Genomic DNA, 12,044 nt, shown 5'->3' on the forward strand with positions numbered 1-12,044 from the left:
TTACAAACAAGTAAACTTTGAAGGATGAGGACGGTGATATTTTAAATTTTTCTTACTGTCAAAAAAATCCTGTAAAGAGATGCAAAACAACAAATAATTCAACCTAACAAGTAAAGCCCGATAGATCTTATTCCTCTGTGCGAGTGACATGTTCCTTCATTACAATGTCACTTTAGTTCATTATAAATCCCACGTAGAAACACACGTTCCTGCTGCATTAAATAATCACTGGAGCGCCAAATGTGTATTAATCTGCAGATGAAAATAGTCCTTAACAAAAGCACCATTAACTCCTGTCTGAGAAATGTTTGCTAAAAACTACAGTGCCCAGCTGTTTTACAAAATTACTTAGTCTTTTTCAAAAATGAAGCTGTATATTTGTGACCAGTTGTTAAAGATTTACGTCTTGTATTAGGAACCAATGGGTTTGGGACTCACTGCCGCAGACAGTCTGTGTCTCACTTTACTACACTAAGGCTTTGTTGGTTTTGGTCTTGTCATGGGATTTGTTGACAGTAGAAAAAATACAGAACAGCACCAGCATTATCCGTTATGAGTTTGTAGGTTCCCGAACTGGAAATCCATCATATAAACAGCAAGCTCGTCACATGTTCACACACACAACCATTCATATTCATTTATGAGGGCTGGGCTAGGGCAGGTTGAAGGGTAGATTTTGGTAACGAGCTTGAGGGCACTTAGCAGTTAGCAAAAAAGTAATGTTTTATGAATTGGAAAAGAAGATGACCAGGGCTGCAACTAAAGATTATATACGTTACCCATTCACCTGCTGGTTATTTTCTCAATTGATCAATTAATTGTTTGGGCTAAATAATGTTACATAATAGTGAAAGAGGCCCACAGTAATTTCCCAAAGCCCAAGGTGACATTTTCAAATTGCTCGTTCAGTCCAAAACTTAACATTTTTTAATTTACCAACACACATGAAAGAAAAACCATCCAATCCTTCCATTTGAGAAACTGGGACCAGCAAATGTTTGGCATTTTTGCTTGAAATGTGTCTTTTGTGTCAGTCAGCTAATTAATCACCTACTGTGCCAGCTCAAAAGACAACATAACAACTTGGCATAAAAGTCCTTTTTTTTCATCTTGAACTCTACACATGACTGCCAGTTAAATTTGTTGCTTCTTTGTTTTTTTTTGTTATTTTTTTTTTTTTTAAAGGTAAAATTCATATTTAATGAAGAATTGAATGGAAAAAAACAGACAAATTTTCATTGTAGATGATAAACTATTTAGTTATTCACAAGAGTGAAGGAGGAAAACCCTGCTTAGGAGAGAGAAGTGTTCTTACTAGCGCTGAAACAATTTGTCATTTAACATACAAAAAAAAAAAAATCAGCTATTTTCTAGTCCCAGATTCTCAACTTTCCAGTTTCTTTTGCTGTTAAGTCATTGTAAACAGAATATCGCTGGGTTCTGGACGGCTGTGCGGGCGAAACAAACTAGTTGACATTGCACCTTGAATTCTCAGAAAGGAAATAATCCAAAAATAAAAATAATGTAGTTGCTCCACTAGTTCTTACTGATATGCAGTTGAGGTGATAATGTGGATCCTAAATCAATACTGACTTTACTGGATGGGAAGTACTATTATTATTATTGTTGTTAAGTCATAATGCAAAATGTATTTTGTGTCCATTTTCAATGTGTAATTTTGATAATACAAAAGTTTTAGCTTTTTGCAGTGATTCAAAACAGCAGTTCACAAGCAAAGATCCCACCATTAACTAAGATGTGAATAAATAGTTTATTGAACATGCGGGTTTGAATGGCAGAGCAGGATGCCGGCTGTGGCGTCAGGAAGGCTTCGGAAATGATCTACCGTGGCTTCCAGGCTCAGCAGACCCCCCCCAGGGGGAACCTGTGAGAAATGATAGAGGAGGGAGCATGGGAAATGAGAACAGACAGACATGCAGGTTAGCATTTATAGCATTTATGCCAGAGAGAAATGTTTGAGGTGTGGTCCTGCTCCTGAACTTCAGCTAAATTATCTCCAGTTCACGGGCAAGGATCACGACATCCAATAAGGGGCTAATATAACTGTGCCATTTAGTGGGTCCGTCGTCCAGTTCACATGTGTAATCAACAGGCAAGTCTGCCAGCACAGGGCGACTAAAGCAGTGATTGTGTGTATGATTTTATGTTCCCGACTGAAAGAAGCATAATGGACATCTTATCAGTGCAGAGTGACAGTATGTGCTACTACATAGAGCTGTGTGTGTGTGTGTGTGTGTGTGTGTGTGTGTGTGTGTGGCCCAGAAGGAACAGAGTGCTGACAGCACAGTGATGAGGTGATAATGTATGTTGTTCATGCTAGAGAAAGACAGAATGATGGACACGGCTGTTTCTGGCTCTTATCCTGATCATCTGTCCAGCTCGACTGACTGAGCAGTGATGCTCTGCAGTCTCCACCCTGCAAACTCCCAGTCAACCTAAATACCTGCCTGACACACACATGGGGGAATAGGATGTGGAAAGATGGTTGATGGATTAAAAAAAAAAAAAAAAAGTTATCGTGGCGGAAAACTGGAAAAACACAATGTCAGATTCAAAAGTCAAACATTGCACTTAGTTGGAAGAAAGTCAGGGAGTCTTCAGGGACACCTGAATAAGTTTTGTATATATTTACTAGAGCTGACAACAGAAAATGAATCAGATAGTATTTTGATAGTTGATATAATAATTTGATATTTAGCAGGTCTGACTAAAAGATGCTATCAAGGTCCATCACAGGATGTGTAGGATCGAGTGCTTTTTGAACTTTACCCACACTAAAGACTCAAAGTCAGGATATCTCGGCCTCTGCGGCTTCAGTTTTTACCATTTTGTTTTTAAATACTAAATAGCTGAAGTACTATTTGAAGGGCTTCCTCGTCCAAAGGGATGCTCTAACAAACACTTGTCACACTGCTCTAACAGACTTTAAAATTTACATTTAATTAATGAATCGAAGGGCACATTGGCAGTTGCCTTGTTTTTCACGGCATTACTTTTAATGTCTAAACTGACTGCCTCCTTCACGTTTCACTTTCAACCTGTATAGAGTCGAGCCAAGCAGAGATTAGCGCCATCACCCCTTCCTCTACTCCTCCCGTTGTCCTCCTGTCACACTCTTGATCCCTCCTTCGCTGTCGTGTCACTGCTTTTATCTCGTCACCCTAAGCAACCTCTCCATCTTATTGTCCTGCTGCTGCTATCTGCCTCTTTGTTGCTCTGATGAGGGTCAGCAGGTCAGGTTGGAGGGCTTGTCATTAGCTGGGAGTGTGCACATGTATACGCAAGATAATAAGGTTCTCTAATGATCACTCTGAGGAACTCGTAGTACGAGTGTGCAAAATAAGTAAAAGAATATCCTTAGGTAAAAAACTGAACAGTATGAGACTGCGGCAAATACATTTACACTCAGTTGACAGTTTATTAGGTACACCTAAAAAATGTAATGCAATCAAATACAACAGACCTGCCACAAATTCTACGTTTAGGAAAATTATAATGTTCGGTATTTGTTGACATTGTCAGAGAGGTATTCATTTAACTGAATGTTTATTACTGAGGTCATAGCTAGTGATGGTGTTGTAATGGATTGCTTTATATTGAAATGTGTTTCTAATATCCATCCCCCTTCAAGTTTGTAAATGACACGGGCAAAACATTAACAAATTCAACACCACTGCAAACTACCACCTCAATAATACACATACAGTTAAATTAATACCTCTGTGACGGCATCAGTGATAACTGAAAATTATTATCTACCATTTGAATATATGGCAGAGGACTTGATTTCATAGGTGTACCTAATAAATGGGCCACTGATTGTATGTTTATAGTGTAAATTATTAATATCAACATGCATTGAACATGCAATGTTTGGAGAATTTTAAGTATTTAAAAATATGATATTTTTAGCTAATTTAAGCTGCCGTAAACATAAATCACATGAGCTAGGTGTTGTGAAAAGGAAGTCAAGTGTCGACTAACAACACAAACTACAGAAATATTAACATTTACACTTCTAGCAACTCAGTAAGGTGAGACAGCAGACTTTCTTCACTTCTTCAGTCTTTGTTAGTCTCTGTTTCTAGGCAAAGTGTAATTGTGATTTGTGTCCAACATGGAAAAAGTTCATCTGGGGAACGTAAATATTCTCTGTAGACATGAATATCCATAGCAGCCATTTTTATACATAGTCCCTAATTTTCAGAGGGTCAAAAGTTAATGGACAAACCAACATAATTATAAATATAAGGATTATTGTTAAAACTTGGATGAAAATCATTTGCAGTCAATGACTACCTGAAGTCCGGAACCTATGGACATCACAAGATGCTGAGTTTCCTCCCTTGAGATGCTTTGCCAGGCCTTTACTGCCGCTGCCTTCGGGTGTCGCTTGTTTGTGGGTCTTTCTGCCCTCGGTTTTGTCTTCAGTAAGTGAAAAGCATGCTCAGTTGGGTTCAGGTCAGGTGACTCACTTGGCCAATGAAGAATATTCCATTTCTTTGCCTTGAGTAGCTTTTGGGGTGCTTCGCAGTACGTTTCGGGCCATTATCCGTCTGTACTGTGAATCACTGTCTGATAAGTTTTGAAACATTTGGCTGAACCTGAGCAGGTAGCATAGCCCTATACTTTCCTTCTCCTTATTCTTCTCTTCCCATCATTCAGGTACAAGTTATTCTTCGTTTCATCTTTCCAAAGAATCTTATTTCAGAACTGGACAGGCTTTTCTATATGTTTTCTGGCACTGTCTAATATGGCCTTTTTGTTCTTGAGTGTTACCAGTGGTTTGCACCTTGTGGTAAACCCTCTGCATTTACATTCATGAAGGTTACTCTTGATTGTAGACTTTGACAATGAAACGCCTGCCTCCTCGAGAGCGATCTTGACCTGGCTAGATGTTGTGAGGGGTTTTTCTTCACTAACCAAAGAATTCTGGGATCATCGACTTTAATTGTCTTCCATGGTCTTCCAAGCCTTTTGGTGTTGCTGAGCTCACCAGTGCATTTCTTCTTTTTAAGAATGTACCAAACTGTTGACATGGCAACTCCAAAAGTTTCTGCCATCTGTTTGATAGTTTTTTTTTTTTTTTTCTAGTTTAACGATGGCCTCCCTCATTTGCATTGACACCTCTTTGGATCGCATATTGAGAGTTCCCATGAATAGCTACCAAATGCAAATTCAACACTTGGAATCAACTCCAGACCTTTTGTCTGCTTAATTTGTCATGAAATAACAGGGCAACAGGCCACAGCTGGCCATGAAACTGATTGTCAGACAATTGTCCCAGTACTTTAGAGCCTCTGAAAATGAGGGACTATGTATAAAAAGGACTGTAATTCCTAAATGGTTAAAACGATACTTTTGTTAAACCCCCCAGTTTCCAGTTCAAATCCAATGTGGTGGTGTACAGTGGCAAAAAATTTAATAAATTGTCACTGTCCAAATACTTACGTACTTCACTGTATGAATATATATAGAAATAATATTACATATAATCTGTATAACTGCCAACAGACAGACAATCAAACTTAACCCTTAGAAAATCAATGCAGAAGATGTCATAGGAAAAGTTAGTTGACAGGTGACATCTGGGAGGAGCAGCTTAAACCCCACAAAAGTACACATGTAATACCAGATGTGGAAAGAAATTATGTAAAAAAAATGTGTCTTCTCAGACTTAAATTGCCACACAAATGGAAAGATTTATATTAGGGGTTTGTTAGTTCCTGATTCGTGGAGTAACACTGCCAGGCTTTTCCTTCTTTCTGTTACCTTCCATGCTGACCAGTTTCCCTGTCACTCGCGCTTGTGCTTTATCTGTGTCAGTCGAACAATAGGCACCAATAGGAAACTGCTGACGCTGTTTTGGTTGTAGTAAACAATCAGCATCCAGAGCCATCCACCAGCCTCCCAGTTTATCATTCACCACTCTCCTCTTTTCTGCTGTGGTTAAATTTGCATTTATATATAAAAAATAAAAAGCTGTTTAACAATGTGAATTTTAACTATCTCGGAAAAATAAAGCTATAATGAAATTAAACTCATGTTAGATTACATGCTCTATGGCAAAAATTGTGTGGGTAGCTCACGGGCTGGTTCTTGCACGGTATTGTCCGGGTAGCTCTACTGGTTTTTTTTTGTGTGTGTGTGTGTGTGTCTGTCTGGACATCAGCTTATTGTGCTGGCTGGTAATGAGAGCTGCTTGGCGTGTGCTGCTGCCATCGCCGGGCCTGTTTGCTTAGGTGCTGGTGGTCTGCGTGTGTGTATTTACATACATGTGTTTGTGTGTGTGTGTTTTGGATGCCTCTATTTGTTCAGCTTCACCCGCTTTCTCAAGGTTGGCTCATTGCACGCAGGAGACAAGTATAATAGTGGTGTGTGTGTGTGTGTGTGTGTGTGCGCGCGTTTGCCTGAGGGAATAGAATCTAGAGTAAACACACGTGTCCATCTCTTTCCCAGGTGGAGTTGGATGAATGAATGGGCCTGACAGTGATATTGACAATCCAACTACTGCTTTTGTTTGTGTGTGTGTTGCTCTAAAACATAGCAGGAATGGAGAGGGATTTGAGTGAACCAAGTATTATACTGTAGACACGTAGGACCAATGGGCAGAGAGAGAACACTACTCTCTTATTTTCAGCCATTTTAAAGCAAGACTGTTTAACTTTTGAGAGAATAGATAATTGTTGATAGATATTTACAGCAGTTTGAGTAACAATTTTAGTGTTTGGGCTAACTTGGTGGTTTGTTTACAACCTGTCTGATAGTGCTTCTTGCATCATCTGACTTTTTTTGTGTGTGTGTGTGTGAGAGATGCTGCTGTGTTCCCAGATCTTAGCGGTTAACTTAAAATGAAATTGCAATAAAAGAGAGTCAAGAGTGCACCATGGGTAACATAACGTACAGAGTACAATCCCTTAGTGTTCAGTGGAAGAATGTGTAGTCAGTACAGATGGGCTGATAAGGGCACATTTTAATGGATCTGTATCAGCTAAAATAAAGCTGTTCAAAATCCGATCCTGCTACAGTAGCGTTGCAGTGCTGCTTTTTCTTATTGACAGCTGCTCTACAGTGCAGCATTTCCCTGGATACACGATGGAAAAACTGTGTACGGAGTGTGCGAATGTGAAAAGCAGACCTTCACTTTTGATGGTAAAAATGACAAACTGTAGCAGCAGCTCACATCAGCTGTCAGTAATGTTGATTCTGTGACTCACTTAAAAAACAAACTTGGCTTTTTGGCCGGACCGCAATAACGGGGCCAGCCCTATAACCATGAATGTCACCGACTGACTGATGAAGTTACACCATTGGCCGGTGCTCTTTCAAAAAAAAAAAAAAAAGCACCTAGTGACAAATCTAGCGACATTTTGGACAAACCTTAGCTACTTTTTTTCTCCGTAGAAAAGAGTCGCCAGTATTGCCCCACAAGCGTGAGATTTGGGCTTTCCCTCTGCAGGCACACCTCTCTATGCGTCGCATTCAATTGACTGCAGAATGAGAACAGCATTATCGGGAATTCGTCTATATTAAAATACTGTATATGTGAGCACAGAGGAGGAGGAGAGAAGCAAACAGATAAAGGGCAGTCAAGCCACATACTAGGTTTTGATCTTGTGTGCTCTGTGCAAGCCAGTGTCTGTACTCAGCTAAGATGGCTTCACATCCATTTTAGGATTCGTATTCTTTTCTGTTGAACTTTTATTTATACCATATAAATAATTTAAGCTGGTCAACCTCGTAGTTTTGATCCAGGGCCTTTGGTATCCAATAAGGTTTGTCAAATTTAGCGGTCCACAGCTGTTATCTGAGTGCGTCAAATACATATTTAATCAGCAGATTGGACTGTATCACAGATATGCAATAATAAAGGATTGGAATAGGGTGAAGAAAAAAAGAATTGGTCAGGGCATCCTTAATAGTCACTGTCATCACTTGTTATACACAGGGTATCCTAAAGTGTTATCTTGTGTTCATAACAGTAACTAATGATCCAGTTTTCGGCACAGTTTGTTCCCTATAGACAATCTACCAAAAACCCTACCAGGGTAAACAGGGACAGAAAGTGAGAGACAGAGAGAGAGATGGTGCATCTCTCTCTCTGTCTCTCTAAAAAAGAAGGGGATAAAGGGCCTTTTCTCCGTTCCACATGCCAGGCAACTCCCAGCGGCCTCTCTGTTGACATAGCCACCACAATGGGAACTAAAGGCCTCCCAATGCCTCCCATTATGAGCCTAACCCCAGGCCCAGTCGCTGCGCTTCAGGGTTATCCAGTGCAGGCCAGCCGGCATTGGCCAAAGCCCCCTTGAATATTAGCCTGGATATATAAGACTACCCCCCTGCCCCCTGCTGCATTGTTCAGCGTTATTCTGCTCCCACAATGGGACATCACACTTTGGAAGTAATTTTCAAAAAGGGGAAGCCAATCAAAAATAATGGCACTTATTGTTTCTCTTTTGACACACATTGCTGAGCGGCCTGCCCCTCCCTCCTCTGTCGCTTTCTCTGCCTGTGTAGCCCTAAACCCCAGGGTTCATTCACGTCTATTATACGGACAAATTAAATAAAACCCAGTATGGGTCCGAGGGGAGCGGAGAGCCACACTGGCCATCGACGGTGGAGTTTGGGATGGGAGGAACGCCATGGAGGGAAAGGAGAGGTGGGCAGGCCTGAGGAGTGGGTACAAGGGAGAGCCAGAGGAGGTTTGAGGAATGCAGGAAGGGTTCAGACAGGCCTAGGTGGAAGGAAGCAGAAAAAGGAGAGAAGTAGAAGAAAAAGAAATTGATGCTAAAGGTAGGGACAGAGTTCAGTTGCTCCTGTTGCAACAAGTCACCAGGTAGGCTTCCAGTTTCTGCTGTTGATGGACACACTGGGTTCTGCAGGAATTTAACTAAAGATGTGATGCTGTCACTGCTAGGCCGAGGCATTGGGCATTCTGATGGAAAAGTAGGGAAAAATATCTGCGTGTAGGAACAATGAGAACTTCGTGAAGAGTGAGTGGAACACCAATCTTTTTTCCAACTAGAAGATAGATTTTAAAAGTGTAGAAATGACAGAACTCATCTCATCCTGGATGGATGGATATATGGAGGAAAAAAAGTCCTCAACCTGCCTATCTACTGCTTTCTCCCGTGGATAGATGGACGCCTGGTGAAAGGAGGGAAGGTATGTTGCTGCTTCTGAAAGAGGGAGGGCCCTTTGAGGCATGAAGCTGTGTGTCTGTGTGTGTTAGACAGGTGGTTGAGGGCCACTGGCTCATGATCAGTTGCCTTTAAAAGGTAAATCTTGTTTTTGTGTTAAGTCTTATTGCATTAAAAAATAAGAGATCAGCCTGTATGCTTTTGAAAAAGTCGATGAGATATCTCTTGACGATGACGCAGAAGAGTGACTTTCACTACATGTAGGTAGAAACTGTAAAAATGACCTCCATGTTTTTAAACATTACTCTTTCTAGTTAGAAATTGTTTGGTGATTTGCAGGTAAAAAGACATTAGACCACATATTCCCGGCCTTTTTTGCCACTGGCCCTTTACAGCAAAGTCATGCCTACTTATGAAACCTGTGACAAGGGTTCACATGTCTGTGAGCTGATCAATTAGAGGATATCCTTCACCCTTGTCTGTTTATTTGTCAGCAGTATTATGCAAAAAGTACTGATCCGATTTGCACCAAACTTTGTTGGAGGGATGGGTCATGGGCCAGGGAAGAACCCATTAAATTGTGGCACAGATCACGCTCATTTACTACGAATTTGAATTTTTTTCTCTGTCTGGTGTATGTTGTTCGACATTGGCCTACGCAGAGGTATGCGCTCTAGCTTTAATAGTTTTTGGTGCTCAAGAGCTAAAATTCATTGGTATTTAAGAAAAAAATCTGAAAAAATAAATCATCATTTTGTGTATCAAAATTTTTCTTCCTCTTTCCTATCTTGTAACCTATGGGGGGACCCAACCCCAATATTGGGATAGACTGGTGTAGACATCTAAATAAAAACTGATTGAAAAATAAATGTTTTTAGACATCTAGTTTACATATACCTGTTGTTTGAACAGCAGTTCGATATATAGTCTCTGAAATGCTGTTGAAATAATTATGTAACCCAGATGTCTTAAGAGTTTCACTTTTCAACCAAATTTAGCTGAGTTTTAACCTAGATGTCTCTTGACCTGCAGATCACAAAATCAGTACAAACTGTTCAATCTTGCTCAAGTCTTAATCACGCAATCGAGAGCAGAAAAAGACATTACACCGCTAGACAAATTTAAGGGGCTAGATGGAGACTGTACTGTGGGTAGGCAGAGAAGAACAGTGCATCTGTAAGAGATGTGAGCAGGACAGAGAAGAAGAGAGGGGCAGGAATGAAAAGAAAAAAGGAGGGAGAGAAGAAGAAAAGGTTGTTGAGGGAGAAGAGGGAAGGGCAGGTGGAGGAGAGTTGCTCTTTAGGGTCTTTTGAAAGCAGCAGGTCCTGGCTGGGAGCTTGACCCCATTTAGGATGAGTGAGAGACCAAGAGAGGAACTGTAAAGGGGAGAGAGAGAGACTCCGGCCCCACACTTAAAGGCCCTCCACAGGAAGTCCTAATTCTTCCAACACCCCCCACCAAAAGCAGCAAATAAATAAATAAATAAATAAATAAGAGGAAAAAGCCCTCATTTAGGATGAGTGGAGGAGAGAAAGAAAGAGGACCCCCATCCTTCTTCTGAGGGGGGGGTCCAGATATCAAAACCTTCCCTCAGTGGGATAGAGAGAAATGTCAGCAAGAAGGAAAGGTTTAGTGTCTTTTATCATTTTATTTAGATATTAACACGTGTGTGTGTGTGTGTGTGTGTGTATAAAGCTTGTGATCAACCCATTTGATCTTTTCTGAATTTTGTGACTTGCAGCTTGGATTAAGAACTAAGCACCCTATTGTTTGTCACTGATCTATGTAAAACAAAATACAACAACTATCCACCAAGTAGGACGGGGAAAAAAAAACAACTTTCTTCTTTTTTTTTAAGTCCACAACATACACCACAAGTCAGTATGACCCATTTTTGCACTGGTGGAACTTAACTAAGTACTAGGGTATACTTGAGTATTTCCACTTTCAGCTACTTTATACTTTTGTAGTGCTACATTTCAGAAGAAAAATGTTCGTTTATTGAACAGCTATGGTTACTAGTTGTTCTGTTTAGATTTTTCATTACACATACAAAACATGGCTTTGTTACATATATTAAACTACCCAACTGTATATAGAGTACATGTTATCTCTGACAAGGGCCATTTTGCTGCATAAGGACTACTCTTACTTTTTTATACTTTAAATACATTGTGGTACTACTGCTTTTACTTAATTAAAGGATCTGAATACTTCTACCACTGCATTTTGATGCCTAAATACTGAAATTCCATTTTTTTTTGTCTCAGTACCTGTGTGCTTGTATAGTAGTTTGTACATGGTGTTACCTTCCTATTATCCTAGTTTTCCTGTTGGTTATGATAAGGTTTCACTCACCACCTTCAGTGTAGAAACGGAAACATGGTGACAACACTAGACCACAGGTTATCTGAGCGAGGGTTGAGGTCACAACTCACAAACTTCATTGCAGAAGATCATATATTTACGTTGATTGTGTAACGGCTTAACTTAAACTTTTGGCTGCTTTCTAATTATTGTTCTCTGCAAGAATATTTGTGTCACTCCTGTACAGTCACAGAGTGGAGACTGTTCTCCAGATGAACTGTGTAGCCAATTGTGTCATGAAACTTTCAGGAGAATGTCCCTGTCAAACTTTTATGCGTATCATATCAATATTTAATATAAAAAATAAATAAAGTGTGTAAAAGTAAGTAGGCTACACTTGTTAATAATCAACGGTTCATATTTTCAGGTGCTTATCTCATTTTAAGGTTGTAGCTACCGGTTGTGAACATTGCAGGGAGCCACTGTAGAACATTAGCATTATTTTAGTATAAATTGAATCTTTGAATTGTTGATTTATGTAACTTACAAATGTTGGAAACTAAACCTAATTGGGTT

The 12,044-nt window shown here is 40.0% G+C and overlaps 1 long non-coding RNA gene across 1 annotated transcript in view; it reads right to left on the reverse strand.

Moving 5' to 3' along the window:
* Window positions 1-1,260: 1,260 nt before the first annotated feature.
* LOC120798269 overlaps window positions 1,261-12,044 on the reverse strand; it is a 62,771-nt gene continuing 51,987 nt past the window's right edge. Inside the window, exon 3 of the long non-coding RNA XR_005708667.1 lies at window positions 1,261-1,885. This is a non-coding gene — a long non-coding RNA (uncharacterized LOC120798269). The remainder of the gene's footprint in view (window positions 1,886-12,044) is intronic.

The sequence above is a fragment of the Xiphias gladius genome, chromosome 13, assembly GCF_016859285.1.
Source record: "Xiphias gladius isolate SHS-SW01 ecotype Sanya breed wild chromosome 13, ASM1685928v1, whole genome shotgun sequence".
Taxonomy (NCBI): Eukaryota; Metazoa; Chordata; class Actinopteri; order Istiophoriformes; family Xiphiidae; genus Xiphias; species Xiphias gladius.